Source organism: Corvus brachyrhynchos, unplaced genomic scaffold, assembly GCF_000691975.1.
Source record: "Corvus brachyrhynchos isolate BGI_N302 unplaced genomic scaffold, ASM69197v1 scaffold14, whole genome shotgun sequence".
Taxonomy (NCBI): Eukaryota; Metazoa; Chordata; class Aves; order Passeriformes; family Corvidae; genus Corvus; species Corvus brachyrhynchos.
In genome coordinates, this window is record NW_008239110.1 from 18,638,688 (window position 1) to 18,654,768 (window position 16,081).

General features: G+C 40.7%; 1 long non-coding RNA gene across 1 annotated transcript in view; it reads left to right on the plus strand.

Moving 5' to 3' along the window:
- The window catches only part of LOC108448022, a 91,985-nt gene that overhangs the window by 21,270 nt on the left and 54,634 nt on the right, over nt 1-16,081 (plus strand). Inside the window, exons 3-4 of the long non-coding RNA XR_001863796.1 lie at nt 13,949-14,079; nt 15,282-15,369. This is a non-coding gene — a long non-coding RNA (uncharacterized LOC108448022). The remainder of the gene's footprint in view (nt 1-13,948; nt 14,080-15,281; nt 15,370-16,081) is intronic.

Below are 16,081 nucleotides of genomic sequence, written 5' to 3' on the forward strand. Positions count from 1 at the left end.
AGAGACAAAAAAAAAATACTTTACCAAAACCGCAAAAAAAAAAAAAAAAAACAAACAACCCAGAGCTGAGAGAGGCTGGTTAGAGCAAAGTGGTGCAGTATTTTATCAATATTATATTCTAAGGACAGATTTAGTGACCAGGACTGTATTGAAAGGATTTAGTTATCTTTTGGACCATAAACTCTGGAGAGTGCACAAGTAATGAGAGAAAATCATATGGAGTGGAACACCAACCCTCTTGTTTGCAATTGCTTGCTTTTAATTTGCCTTGTTTCTGCTTGTGAACAACTGTGAATTAGACTGTGTGCTTAGTGCCAGTGTGAAGTAATAGTATGTTGCATAGTTTTAGGTCAGATGAAAGCTAAAGCATTCTTCATATCACTGAGTTTTCCCAGAAGAATTGCAACATAAGTTTGTCCATTATTAATAGGGAACTCTCTTACCCAGGAAAACATATAGCTGAGTTCATGTAGTGCAATTCAATGAGAGGTGCAGAATTACAGTCCAGGTGGGCTTTGGCCAATGGGGAGTCAGTGTCCCAGAGGAGAAGAGGTTTTTGGCATTTCCAGGCTGCATTGAGTGCCAGACTGTAGTGGCTGGAAGTCCTCAAGGACAGTAGATGTTCCAGTGGTAGGTGTTCCCATTTCTCCCTTGTTTTCTCATTTATCTCTGTTCACTCCCTATCATTCTGTCTTTGCCCTGCCAGACGCCAGAGGGATAATAAAACTCTTCAGTGTTGTAACATTAGCCTTTACCACAGGACAATACAGTTTTTCCAAGTAAAAAGCAGGGCAGTACTCGTACTTAAGCTTTTCAAGGTAGAGAAAAAAGCCAGGAAACACAGTGAAAGGAAAAACTTAAAAAGAGAGAAAGATGACCAATAATATACTCATCACGTGGCATCTCTGCAGTAGAGAAAAAAACTGCTCTATAAAAGAGATTGTCTGTTCACGTGAGGAAGCTGACACAGAAAACCAGAATGGATGGCCACTCCTCTTCTAGAAAATAGCCTAACTCATTCTCACTCTCTGACTCTCCTGGAAAAAAGAGGAGGATTGCTATGCTCTGTGAAATAAGTATTTTTCCTATGAAGAAGTGAGAAAATTAACCCTGTCTCGCCTTCATATGTTTTTTGAACCTAGTTGCTAGTTGTGTCTGGGGTCAGCACAGGTGAGACCTGTGAGACACTAAAACAATTCCAACCACTGGACACATTTGTACCATGACACAGATTTCATCAATACATGGGAAGCCCCAGGATCAACTAGGAAAATATTCCTTAGATTCATTAGATAATTAGAGTCAATCAGAGCCTTGAGCTCAGCATTGGAAATGAACTTACACCTTGTTTGTTCCATGGGCGGTGAAGCAAAATGCAGTGGAGTACATGAGAAGTTGACCTGAGGCATGTATTATTACTTTAATGTGGCAAAGCACAGTAGGAAATCTTGACTATCATTTTGACCAATATTCCTCTTATAGAACTGATGTTCTCATGACTAGAGCAAGTCCAAGCAATAAGAACACAATTTTTTCAATGTCAATTCACATGTGACAAAGTTGTCAGATTTTAAGCATTGTAGCTGCTTTTTTTCACTTTTCCTTTTTTTTCCCTATGCACAGTTATATGTTATGACCATAAATGCTGAGCAGCAGGATGAAAGTGGCACAGAGGGAGGGGGTAAAGAAGAGTAATTGCAGTAGCAGAGCAATTGCTGTAACAAAGCAAGTGCAGTAGCAAAGCAAAAAAAGTTGATTGATCTGAGGGGTATATGCTCAAACGCCCCCATAAAATGGCCCTGCCTTTTCCTTTTGAAAAATATAATCCTCCCTGCATATCAGTACCAGAAAACATTTAAAATAATATAGCATTAAATAGTCAGAACAATTTATGGAGGTGGACAAAGTAAAGCTGTTGTGGAGGCAAAACTGGGAACAGGAGCCAGTGTGCCCTATTGGCCATGCTTCTGCCAGCCTTGACTGCCCCAAAGAGCCTGCAGAGCCTGGCAGAGTGCCTTTAGTGCACTGCTTGGTGGCCTTTCCTGCACTCTCATGGAATTTTTTTAACCATTGTAGGTCTGGACTGTTGTACATGTCTTTTATGGCAGGGTGTTTTATGATGGTGTTATGCTTTGGCCTGCTGCTGATAACAAAGCTTCGAGTCCACAGGTCTGTATCATGGTGCAAACTGGCCAAAGGTCGGGGCTGGTGACATGGGAGCAATGCTGGTTGTTTTCAGTATGAACATTATCCATTGTCACACCCTGCTGCAAAAAATATCCATCTGTTTTAAATGTGAAATTTGTCATTCCCCACCTTTTAGAGAGGTAATTTTTTTTTCCTATGAGATGAGACCAGAGAAGTCAGACAACCATGAGGGACAGGACGATATATTAAGCCTCTCTGCTGTGTGACTGTGTTTAAAAGAATGAGGAGCATTTCATTTTGCCTTGAATTGGATGCCTAGGGTAGGATTTATCTTTCCTAGCTTTATATGTCTGCCAAGTCAATCATCTGTATCTGAGCTAGGCAACTTCAGCTGCCTGTGTAGTCAATTGAGGAGAACAGGAGCTTCCAGAGCGCAAATCACTCAGTCTTATTTTAGAGTCACATAGCAGTCAAGAGGAGGACCAAACATCTGCAAGTTTTTCACTAGATACTGTCTCTGGTTTGGTCCCAGGGACAAGACATCCATAGGCAGCCAGGGCACATCTCCAGGAGTCCAGTTTATGAAACCCAAGATTATTTGCAATATGATAGCATGCAGCATGTGGGGATGTCTGTGGGAGACCCATTCCAAACATGCACTCCTGATGTAGGCAAAGATGGAAATAGAGACACACACAGTCTCATCTTTATCGAAGACAAATCTTTAGATAAATATCAAGTACAGGTTGTACCTGACAGGATGTCCTTATGTACCACTGACAAGTGTAGGTGATCCAATTGCTTAGCACATGCGCTGAGGAAGTATTTCTCTTACTCATTAAGGAGTAGACATGAATGGTCTTTGAGGAGAGAGTATTTCTTCCTTTGCCTTCAGTAAACTACTTCTCTGTGGACATAGACACAACCTAATTTGGCACCCATGAACATCTTGTTCCATGTTTTAATCAGTGTTATTGTTGCTATAAATATTATTGCTATTTACACTCTGTTTACGGTAGGCGTAGCCAGGACAAGAGAATGGTAAGTGGGAAGTGCAGTGCACAGATTAATTCCTGATTTATTTTGATTTAGTTTCTGCCATAATTAAACAATTTTGATGGCTCTCCAGATGTAGTAGACATACAATTGTAAAGATCACTGTCTTTGCTGATCTAACAGCTGCACAGAGAGTCCAGTACAACAGACAGGGCAGAAGGTACAGCATGATGGTGAATAATTTTGTCTCTGAAAGCTATTTCCACATACTCAGTTTTTCCAAGTTGTTTTATTTTCTCACCCCCCCCCCCCCCCCCCCCCTCCCCCAAATGGCTATTGCTCCATGACTGTGTTTAGGGAAGCTCTTTTTGCTGTTACTGTGTGTGGGGAGTCAGGCTCAAGCTGATGAAATCCTCAGTGCTTGGAGGAGAGGTATTTAGTGTGGACCTCAAGTCAATAAAAACTCATCTAGACATGACCCCCCTTTCACATAAACTAATGTCAGGCTGATTTTCAGTAGTTCTACAATCTCTCTTCTGCCACTGAACCCAAACTTCCCCTGTGATAATGCAGGGATATACCTTGCAGCAGTGGGCCTCAGATGAGCCACCTACACTGGCAAGAACAGAGTGCGAATAGAATGCACTGGGACTTGGAACAGTTCTCTGGATTTGGCATTTAAAAATAGCAATTAATCTCAGTGAAAATGAAAGGGAGACTTTATGCATGTTGATTTGAAGTGGTAATTTGGTACCTTGTTCTGAAAACTGCCAGCAGGACATTTGCATGGTGCACAGTGTCTCCGAGCAGAGTGCAGGCTTGGTGTCACGTGGTCCATGCCAGAACAGTTGGAATCTCTTGGGAAGTCTTTTGTTCTAACATTATTTAAGATATGGGTTCAATAATGCCCTTAATGAGAATACCTAAAATGTACAAAGGGTCAGTCACCCTGTAAAGGAAGAGGAAATAGTTGCAAAATGCACAGGGAGGGGCTAATGTTAGAAGTCCAAGGAAATGTGTTGCCTTAAGAAACTGCTGATGTCTTCTGTGACTAATGTGTTATTGTTCATAGAACAACACAGGTTATAGACGTGCCCATGCTGCTAAATGAGGCATTGAACCAAACACTTCCGTACCTTAAAGAAACCTGCTATTTTTCTTCCGAAACTTACATGTAAGAACCAGATTCAAGGGAGAACTTCTCATCTCTGAACTCCTGTAATGTCTGAGAAAACAAGAAGATATGAAATAGTGAATCAAGGGGAAGAAAGTCTTGTGTTCCAGCAGCAAGTACATTTTCTCAGTCCAGAAAAGTAGAGCTGTAACTGTGCAACTTTGAATTTGCAACAGCGTTCTTGCACTCAAAATTGCCTGAAGGAGTTTGCAATCAAATTCACCCAAGTGCAAAGACAAGAGTAGCAGTTTCACTACAAATAAGTTGTGCTGAATGGTACCTCTGTGTGTGTGTGTGTGTGTGTGTGTGTGTGTGTTTGTGTGTGTGTGTGTGTGTGTGTGTAATAAAAACGATTTAAAGTATTTGAACAGTAAAACAAAAGAGGCTAACTTCATGAGAAAGTGGAGGGAAGCACCCACACTGAGAAAATGGGGTGTGAAACATCCAGGAGGACCAAGATCCCGAGCAAGCAGTCTGCCTGGAGCTGTGAGAATACATGATGCAAAGCACCTAGAAATGTAGTTGGGGAGGAAAGATCATTTTAGGTCTGCTGTTCAGGAAAAAGTAGCAGAATTTTTTTAGTTCTATTATTGGACATCTGTAGTAAATGTTGCTTGACAACCAGAAATATGAGAGTGGGCAGTAGGCAAAAGGTCAGAAGTGAAGAGAGTCATCATTTGTGAGTCATCATTCAGGTAACAGCTCTAAGAACTGGAGCACATGAGGTCATGAAGAATCGTATACATGGAAACCAATAACAGATCCTCCTCTCCTTCAGTCCAGTTCTGGGCCCCTTTCCTCAAGGAAGACATTGAGGTCCTGGAACATGTCCAGAGAAGGGCAACAAAGCTAATGAAGGATCCAGAGAGGAGCTGCTGAGGGACCTGGGATGTTTATTCTTGAGAAAAGGAGGTTGGGGGAGGCATTATGACTCTTTACAACTACCTGAAAGGTAGTGTGGTAAGGTGGGGGTTGACCTCTTCTCCCATAGCCTCAAGCTGTGCAAGGGGAGGTTCACATTGGACATCAGGAAGAATTTCTTCATGGAAAGGAAGGGTCATTAAGTATGGGACCAGGCTGCCCAGGGAGGTGGTGGATTCACCATCACTGGAGGTGTTAAGAAATGGCAGGATGTGGCACTTAGAGCTATGGTCTAGTTGACCATAATAATAATCAGTCAAAGGTTGGACTCCATGATCTTAGAGGTCTTTTCCAAAATGATTTTCCAAAAATCATTTTCTAAATGATTCTGTGTGATTCACGTTTCAGTTAGTTGGAGTTATTCAATTTCAAAGCCAGGAATTCTTTAAGGTCCTGGTTGTCTTCCATCTACCTTCAGCACCTTAGATCCCCTTCTTCTTTCACTTTTACAACATAGCAATGCTGAAAGCAAAACAGCCAGTTCTTACACTCCAGAAAGTGCCTCAGGCTACCTTGTTTACGCACAGAAATATCAGGTGTAATATCTGAAACACATTCTTCTCCCAGAAAGTAAGATATTGAGGTCAAAGCTTTGGAATTCCAGTGGTGCTCTGTGTATTTAGCAGGTACTGGCACAAACAGGAACATCTCCCAGTCATGGTTCACTACTGTGAAAGGAGGGCAGGTAAGTGGCAGCTGCCTTTCTGCTTCTCACATGCAGGATATTCAATTGTTTACCTGTAACACAGAAACTAGATACAGATTTTGCAGAAATGCTCAGAATAACTTGTTAAGGCTTGTCACATCAAAACTGGCAAATTTATTTTTTAAAGTAATCAGGCTTTATGAATTTGTAAAAAAACCCATGACGTACAAAAGATGCCATTAATCCTTGAATGCCTTTGATGCAAGCTCGTTTTCTGCTGCTCTACATAGACTGCAAAGCTGACACCTTTATTTTCTCTGTACTTGTTAGTGCTGAGAACATTGCTGCTGTGGTCCATATTTCAGGCTACAGGGAGCCTGAATTCCTGTATCCCATTCCACATTAGTTTACAGAGACACTCCTTAGATGACCATTTACTAAAAAGAAATGGAAATTCTCCTAGCCTCTCTCTTTCTTGGAATAGGTTTCATACGCATACACAATCTGAAAGAAAACAAATTCTACATGAGCTAGTTTATGGAAGAAGGTCACGACATTTCCATCGAAAGGACGTGATCTTGTTCCTGTTGAGATTACTAGTTAAATTCCCATCAGTTTCAGTCACTGTTAAAGTGGACTGTGAACAAAATCCAGAATGACTCCCTAAGCTACCTAATAAATTTTATGCAGTTGTTGTTATCTTTAGGTATTTGGGTTTTAGACAAATGATAGAGATGTGGAAAGTAGAGAAACTAGAAGAGAAACAGAGAGAACTGTTTTGTCTGGACTGAAGGAATGCTGTTACAACATGTCCTTTAAATAATAAATTGACATTGTGAGCTGAAATGAAAATGTTTTCCTTTCTCAATTTCACTTTGAAGCAAACACTTTTTTTGCTTCTTTCTTCCTATGAAATGGAAAATTTTCATTGGAATTGAAATGTTCTTGTGAAAAAAATGCTGTGCTCCCATACTCCATGTTAAGAAAGCAAACTTTTTCCCAGAACTGACAAACTTTGTTTGTTCACCGTTTCAGATTTCTGATCATGTGTCAGGTACATCATCAAAAATCAGAGACAGCTGTTCCTGCTCTGTTGCATGTAAAGAGCAAATGTAAAGACAGTGTTGCAATACCCAAGTAGGTAGTAAGGGTTTTGTGGTGAAGGTGAGAACAACCTCCTCAGGCTTTGGGACCGCTCTGGTAGCCTCTGAATGTCTTCTGTGTGAAGATGCTGGGGTACAAGCACCAGGGTTATGACCCTTGCATCTGGCTGAGTTTAATTTTTGGAAGAACACAGATATGAGATGAAGGTCAGTGAGAAGGACAATTCTCCCCCTTTGGGACAATCACAACACGAGCAGAGCAGTCCAGGTGTCCAGACCTGAAAGTCCCAAGGACACAAACTCAGCTATGACTCATGTCTAACAGCAGACCCTTCTGAAGCAGCAGCAGGAGGTGAAGTGGCATGGTCATAGATGACCTCAGATGCCTCTGGATAGGCATTTTAATTGCTCCTGGGGTGTTTTGGCTTCCCCACTTCCTGCCTACTGATGTAACTCTGGTGATCACTCAGCCTCTGGAAGCAGCGCTGGAGCATGAAGCCGCAAACTGTTTTTCCAGGGAATCATCCTCTGCTGGAGAAAACCAGCTTCCCAGTCACTGTGGGCTGGAGGGGCATTGAACTGCCAACCATGTTCAAGTGCAGGTTATTACCTGCTCTTGGCAGAAAAGTAATTCATACAAAGCCAAGCAAGCAACAGTTCTTCTTACCCATGCTTTATTTTTTCCTTTTGGTTGTGGCTGCTAATTGAGGTGCTAGCAGGGCTGTGGTCACATCAAACCTAACATCAGATTTGCTACTGCCTCTATGACGAACCTTGTGGTGCCCAAAGGAAGCCTAAGTGCTGAAAGGAGAAGCCTCTTCCAAGAGGGCACAGTCCTAGCAAGAGAGAAAACAAGACAAAAGCTCATTATTTTTAGGGTCGACTATAAATACAGACACTATTTTTAGGTATTTTTTACTCCTGATCTGTTTTACCTGCAACTGAGTGTCTCCATTTGGATGTCCTCAGCTCATGTGCCTCTCACAACAACTCACCATGAAAATCTGAAAAGGGCCCACCGCATTTGGAGGCTCCAATACAATTACTGCAAGTACAGAAAGATGCGCAGGGCTGTGTAGCTTGACCATTAAATTGTATTAAATGGAGACTATGAGAAAGCCATAAGGGAAAATGAGACTATACATCAGCTTCTATAGTATTGGATTGTATAGTAGCAACCCAGACAAATTAGGCAATCACATGGGAAAATTCAACGTCATCTTGTTAAGAGCTTGTTTTCAATACAGTTCCTAAGAGTGCAGTAAGACCCAGACAAACAGAGGCTCTTCAGTTGTTATCTACTCATTGGGTTGCACACTGTGAGGACTTCTTTAGTTATTTTGATTTGCTCTAACTCAGCCCCAGGGAGAGAAGAATGACAGCATAATCAACTTCAGGAAGTTAGTTATGTGGATGAAAACATAAGGCATGAAGTAGTATGAAGACACAATGAATCTGTTTTAAACTGATAATTAAAAATACTTATGGCTTGAATCTCTTCATCAATGTGTTTTTGCTATTATTTTTCAGTGCAGTGTGGCATAAGCAATCTATGAAACTGTCAAATTGTAAGCTGGGTTTGTTTTGGTAACATGATTACTTCCTGTGTCTGTGACTACCTCCCTCTGATCCATGGTGGGAACTCTTGAGGAAGTTTGGGGTCAAACATATGGAATTACTTCAATTGACTAATTAAGCAAGCTTAGGATGATGTTCCAGCCGGAGGTGTTCTTCATACATGGCAGTTAAATGTATGTGTATCTTACAAGCACAAAATGACCAGATCAGGAAGCTGTGTCATACCTCCACTTTGCATAATTTGCTCTTAGAGTTTCAGTGGTTTGTGACACCACCACAGATGAAGGAATTAGAATGCAAACTTCCTTTAATTATGCAAAAAAAACCCAGCATGGCACTGCTTCCAGAAGCATTTAACATCTAGCAGTTGTGGGCAGTTCAAAAGGTCAAGGGGTTCATGCTAGCTGTGTTTATACTGAGATAGGTATTTGGGACTTCCACATATTTCACCTTTCCATTAATCTCCCCATCCTTCAGCTCCCTCCTTCCTGGGTCCTCTTAGCAATCACATGCCACTTGGATGATCCTTAAAGCACTAAAATGCTTTTCATGAAGCTGCTACAACAGCAAATATGGATCCCTGATACATGATCTGACATCAAACCCAGTGACTGTTGTCAGGGGCTTCCCTTTACTCACCCCCTTTTGATTACATTTGTTGTGTGCTGATACTTTAAATCAGAGCCTTTCTGCTGACTGGCATGTATCTGCTAGGGACATTTGGTTTAGGTGACTGTGCCTTATCTGGTTTTCCCCTATATCAGGTGGTGGGGAAAATTCCACCCACAGCAAATATTTAGAAGATATCATTACCTGCCTATCTTTTTTTTTTGCATTGAGCATCCTTTGTTTGGGACTTGGAGGAGCTGCATATTCAGGAACAGGAAGAGTTGGGACAGACAGACTGGGACTGTACAGGGTACTGAGGAAACTCTAAAGAAGAACAACGTGTCCTGTGTTACGTCCTGGTTTGGCTTCAGGGTACTAAGTGAATTATTCTCTGACCCTTGGACAGGAACTGCATGTATGTCAGCCAAGAGAATATCTGGGCAATACCTGTGGACTGATTTTGCTTTCTTGATATGCTGGTTTCCAGCCATTCACTCAGCTCTGCAAGAACTGCAGACCCTATTACTGTGATTACAGTTGCAGAAGGACTTTTTGGTGTTGTGGGACCAGTGCTTTGTTTTCAATTAAAACATTTCTAGTTCTCTTAAATGCTTATTAGTATTTTGAAAGGAATATATACTTTTGCAAATGTTTAGAGTGCAGTTGACATTTCAACTAAACCAACTTTGTGTTGGACCACTGGCATAGAAGAATTTTCAGATGATGCTAAAGTGAATTACACAGTATTGATCTATAATCCCCAGAGCAGTATGGGGGGACACACACACACACACACACACACACACACACACATGCATACATGCTCTGAACACTTACTATTAAAACTGGAGAATTTTTTTTTAACAAATTAAAAAGTGCATTGCAAGAAACTTTCTGAACTTCTGAAGAAAGTTTTAGAAATAGTAGTGATGGTTTCTTCACTAGTAGCCAGGTAATTACTTGAGAAGTACTTTCAAGGGGGAGAACACACACCCTACAGGGTCAAGCTGGTCATAGCCTGCAATTATTAGTTAATGAAGCAATCCATCAGGACCGGGCACTTGGTGCTTTAGTGATGTTTATTATGGCAATAGTCATTGAAGTCAATGTGAATAACTGTGACAATGGCCCTGTGGAATTCCAGCCTAATTTCCATATCAAATCATTTTCAGTGACAGGTGAAAGGGTAAGGTTTCTGCTTGCCAGGTACACAAAGTCACAATGGGCAATCGAGGTTATGTTGATGCTTTCTCTTTAATATGTCACCTATGATCAAGATATTGAAAGTCAGATTCTGCCTTCAGATAAAAGCATTTGAATTTGTCATCTTAAAACTTTGTTCCTGGGAATGCAGCAGTCACTGTGCTCAGATTGTATCTTCAGTTGTAGCTTGGGCAATCTTCACAGCAACTTGCACAAGAACAAAGAGACTAGTTAAGAGCTCTCTCAGCCAGTTATGCATAGGATGAAGTGAGGGATATCTACATCTGTAGCCAACCTGGCTATGCTAATGTAGCTCTTTTGCATATCTTTTCATTATTCCTATTAGTAGCATCACAATCATCACTAAATACCATTTTGGCTATTTTGATAAGAGGAAAAAAGGTGTCTTTTTTTTTTCCCCAGTCATTTTGCTGGCTGGATCTACCTCTGAGCAATGTATTCACAAAGTAAATTATGGTGAAATCACAGACTTAGGGAATAGGCACAGAGTTTCCATAGACAGCAGAAAATAACATTTTTGAATGGAGAATCTATATAAATTATTAACACAAGGCTGGTCTGAGATCTATTATTAAATATCACCTCCTGCTAGTGCAAGGTGCTCCATCTCATATAAATGCACCTGTGAGTTCTGAAGAGGGAAACTCTAATGAACAGTCTGATGGATCACATAGGTTAAACTTGTTGCTTTGGGGATTTGGGATATGCTTGAGCATAATAAATCCACGTTGAGTAAGACCTGTCTACAGTTTGCCTTTTAAGAATCATTCAAAGGTTTGTCCAGGAGCACCAAGCCACCAGGGCAACCAGGGCACCAGGACAACTCTTAGGAGAACATTGAGTTTAGAAGAAGGTCATGTTTAGGATGAGAGCCATCAGACAAATCTCAGATTTACAAACCTAACATGTAGCCTCTTACAAGGCTACCCTTACTTTGTAGGTGCTGCTCTCAATAACTACATCCCTAAGCTGATTCCTCCCTCAGAATGGGTCTTCAGGCTCTATGTGTGCTCCGAGGCCTAATCTGGGATATGGCTTGTGAACTGTGTCCAGAGCCTCCCTCTCCCTGACTCCAGAACTAGTAATGGTATCTATTTAATCCACATTCTTTCTTCCTATGAAAATGTGAGGCCTTGGAGTCTACAGTTGAAATTCCCTTTCCATCATCTCCAGGAGGTGGCCCAGCTGGAGGATTTCACATACTTTGGGGGATTACTTCTCCCCACCTTCCCTCCTGAATCTCTGCCATGGAAGACACAGGACTGCAGTATCTCAGGGCCTGGGCTGCAGCCCATGTCTCTGCCTAATGGTTACACTCACTTGGCACACATAGTAGAGGTGGATGACAGACCCAGCTCCCTCAGCTCCTCATACATTGAAGTCTTCATGGCTGAGGAAAAATACAAATTCCAAGACCGCAGCACCTCTGCTTCTGTGAATCACTGAGAGTAAACTCTGCACACTATGTATTTGCCTGCAGTCTCCTTTCTTTGCTTCCCTTTGTTGGGAGTTTTGGGCTGATCCACTATCCACTAATTCAAGGGGAATCTTGCCATAATCTTGGATGGACATTAGATCAGGCACCATCTGACTGGAAAAAGTGACATAAAGCTTCTAATAACACAGATATTATGGATAGCTTGGCTTTATGCAGTGCTTTTTATCAGACAACATGTAGTTTTAACCTCTGTGTGCATGATTTGCTTTTATGAACCACTGAAAAGCAACCACATGTGGGGAGAAATGTGACTGTGGTGAAACAGTTCACAGCAGAATTTTGTTATGATAGCACATCTCTCCAGTTCAAGAAGCTCCAGGCAGCAGATGATAGACTAAAAACACAGTGACTATATGCAATGCAAAGACAGGTGAAAAGCGTGATCTACATTGTTTTTTGAAATCTGAATTCATTCTCATGTATTTGTATTTTGAACAGAAAAGTTCATTAACAATTCTTTGGGGTGTTTTTCCTTCTTGTCTCTCTTTCATGAACTTTGACTTCTGAGCAAGTTCAGTTTCAACTGTCCTGATACTTGGACTCACATTTCTTATTTCATCCCCCTTTGCTTTTGCAAAGGACTAGTAAGTGAAATGGATGATCAGTCTATGTCCGTAGTGTCACATTTTTCAATAAAATACCATTGAAAAATTCTTTATATTGTTCAGTTGGAGAATGAAGAAAGCTTTACAAATTTCAAGTTTTGAAACACATTCTGAATCATTTGCAGATGGGCTCAAAATGCAAAAGGAGTATATTTGCTCTAAAGAGACTGTGTCTGTCCCTTGAGATATTCTAATATTGGAACTTAAAGAACAAAACCCCTCCTCTTTCCTCTCTCTTTCAGGCAATTGTGTTCCAGCACAGTGACACTAAACTTTTGGATTACATGCACCTGTCAACACTTACTTGCTTGCTTGTTTGCTTCATTCCCTTAACAATTATAAGTGTTTTTCCCAGAGATGATGTGTTGTGATGAAGAGATGTTGATTCAAACTTGCCCTGATACAAACACGGAGAAAATGAAGAGCTGTTCCCAAAGAGCTGAAGCGGGACAGATAAAAGGATTGAGTGAGTGTTAACTGTTCAGGTCACCCACGTGTTTGAACAGCTGAGTTGAAACCCACGGGGTTTGTGTTATGATAGGGTTGTAGCCGCAGGGTACCCAGAAAGGGCACTCAGAGGCTGGAAAGAATTTCTAGGAGGGATTTTCACTTCTAGAATGAAAGCAGTGGGATTTAATTTCAGAGAAAATGTTACAGAAGCCTACCATCCTCTAAACACACGTAATGGAAATGCTGAAGCACTGCATAAAAACAAAGACGTTGTCAAAGTCAAAGCACTGAGAGGAGGGGTTTGTCGGCAGATTAGTTTGCTGCAGGCTACTTGCCATATGCCTCCCAATGCTGCCTCTACTGGATTGAAATTTACTTCCATAGGATAATGAATTGATGTTATTACGGATCTGACATTAAGGATGAAAACCATGCAGATAGGATGTAAGTCAGCTGCAGAGAAGGGGCCTAAAAAATGTCTGTCCTTAGGCAGTAACAAAACACAGTAGGAATGGCATTTTCCATCAGATCTGAGCTGAAAGCTTTGTGAAAGGTGAGGCAGGACACTAACTCCATTGCTCTCCATCTTTTTTTATAATATGGTCCTTAAATATCCCTCGTTAGATCTCACACTCAGACTGACTTTCAGTTTGCATAAACTGGCTTTCAGTACTAAATGTGAACTTTCCAGTTTCCAGCTCCAAACAAACATTACCTAGACTTATTTAATTCTACAGTGCATCTGCTAGATGTAGTCTGTATCAAGATTTCCTTCCCCTCAATGACAGTAAGCTTGTGCTCTTCAAAAATGCAATTTAAAACATGCACCTGGCAGTGTTAATAGTTAGACTTGATGATCTTAGACACCTTTTCCAACCTTACTGGTTCTGTGATTCTAATGATTCTAAAACACTTAAAGCAAAATCTGCCTTTCCTTTCTGCACTACAAACCTACATTTCCTAACAATGCTGGTGTTATATTTATTCCCTTTCCAGGTCTGATAGGCTAGACTTAGCCAAGTGCTTGTCCTAGACTCCCTTAAAAGACAGGATCACTTGGTTATGCTCGAGAAAACAACGTATTGAACTGGACTGAAAATATCACCACTAATGGCTTTTATTTTAAGGTGAGAAATGTGCATATATAGAATGCCAAAAGAACTTCATGTTCCTCCATTTTCACATAAAGTTCATGATGTCATACATTAATGTTAATATTTGAAGGAGATTTGCTGATTTATGTACCATTGGCATATATATGATTCCTGCTATAAGAGTGAAAAAAGAATCATTATAGTTCTGGAAAAAGTTAGAATTTTTTTTGCCCTTTTTTCATTAAGGCAGTTAAATATAAGTTGCCACAGGAACCTAAAGCTTTTCATCATTAACATGAGTTTTATTTGGCTATGTTAAATACTTTTATGAAGTACTCTGAGGGGAAAAAAGGAAAAAAATGCCATTCACTAAATTTTGGTTTACATTTATTCTTTTGGAATATGTACAAGGGTTCTTATAGGTTGTGACAAATAGTGTGTAAAAGAAAATCATGCACCTACTTTTGTGTATGTAGAAGTGGAGGATGGCTCAGGATGGGAATTTCTAGCAAAATCAAGATGGTAACAGTGAGCATTGCTCTTTTCTGTGTAGTCCACCCCTCTGACTTCCTGTCCACTACTGGAAGATCCGAGTTTGGGATGGCTTCACCATCAAAGGTGAAGTCCTACACTTCAGGGCTGGGAAAGCCATGATGTTAATCTCTCATCATACATTTCTTCGTACCCTGCCACCATTGTACTTGGTCTGTTTTTGAACACCAGCACCACTGTCTGTGCCAAAGCAGGTTATCTTTTTACTTGTAGTCAGAGACCTGGACAGAGCTTTTCAAGTTCAGTGTTGCAGATTTTCTGGCATCCACAGCCATCTCTAAACCATTTCGTTTCCTATGGGTGTTCAGGACACATTCCACATTCTTTTGTCCCATCCCATTAAGTCAATATTTTAAAAATAAATGCATAGGGAAATGGGACCTTTAGGATTAGGCACTGAGCAAGGGTCACCAGCTGTGAACTCTGCAAAAGAAAGCAGTGGATGATGTCGCCATGGTCACCTGTTGGGCCTTTTCTGCTGGTACTGACACAGCTTTAGGTCAGTCAATGTCTACCTGACTATAGCCAGAATTGGGCTTAAAGACACACAAATGCTACCCTGGGTCACAAAGGCAACATTTTAATCTATTAAAGAATAGGGTTACAAGCTTGCATTTTTTAACCAGTTTATCTTTTCTTGTCCTCTTTTCCCTCATATTTGCCCACAATAATTTCTGGTCTAGTTGAAAATGCTGCATCCAGACAGCCTGTCTAGCAGGAATGTGATGGTTTGAATGATGTTGTCCCAGAAGATCCTGAAGGTTCTATCAGGTGAGAGGAGACAGAATCATTGGGGTGCACTGACCGTCATGATTTACATCTGAAAAAGAAGCTGTAGGTTGAAAAGAAACAATTATTTCTTACAGTCTGTTAGACTGTGAACAGCATCCCAAGTAAAGTGTCTGGAAAACTGTAAAGTTATGTTATTTAAAATCAGGCTAGATTACATAAAATCTGTATTACATTAATTGCTGTGTAGAATGTAGGGAACACTCTTGCATTGTTTTAGGAAGGGAATAAATGAGCAAACCATCTCCAGCTTTCTATGTCTTGACCAGTTTTTAGGTTGTACAATTAGAATAATTGTTTTGTTAGCCACTAGAAATTCCTTTTGCTGAAGAGATTGTTCTTGGCTAACAGCTCCAGGCAAGATCCACTCCTGGTATGACAGAGTTATTCCAATGAATAGAGCAAGTATGCTCACTTGTGCCATACATAGTTGTCCATGTAATAATTTGTGTTTAGTAAATCAAGCCACTCTGCTAAGTATCTTTACCTTAAAAAACTAGCAAGAAAGGAAAAAAAATCATTAGAAGTTTGGCAAACAAATCTCACAAGCTCCTGAGTTAGTTCTACCTTTGGAGTCCTGTACACATGTACAGAGGAATTCTTCATAAGACACAGTATGGCTCACTGTGAGTAATAAAATCCAAGTTCCTTAACCTCTTCATTTTTGCAACATTCTCACTGATGTCACAGAGAA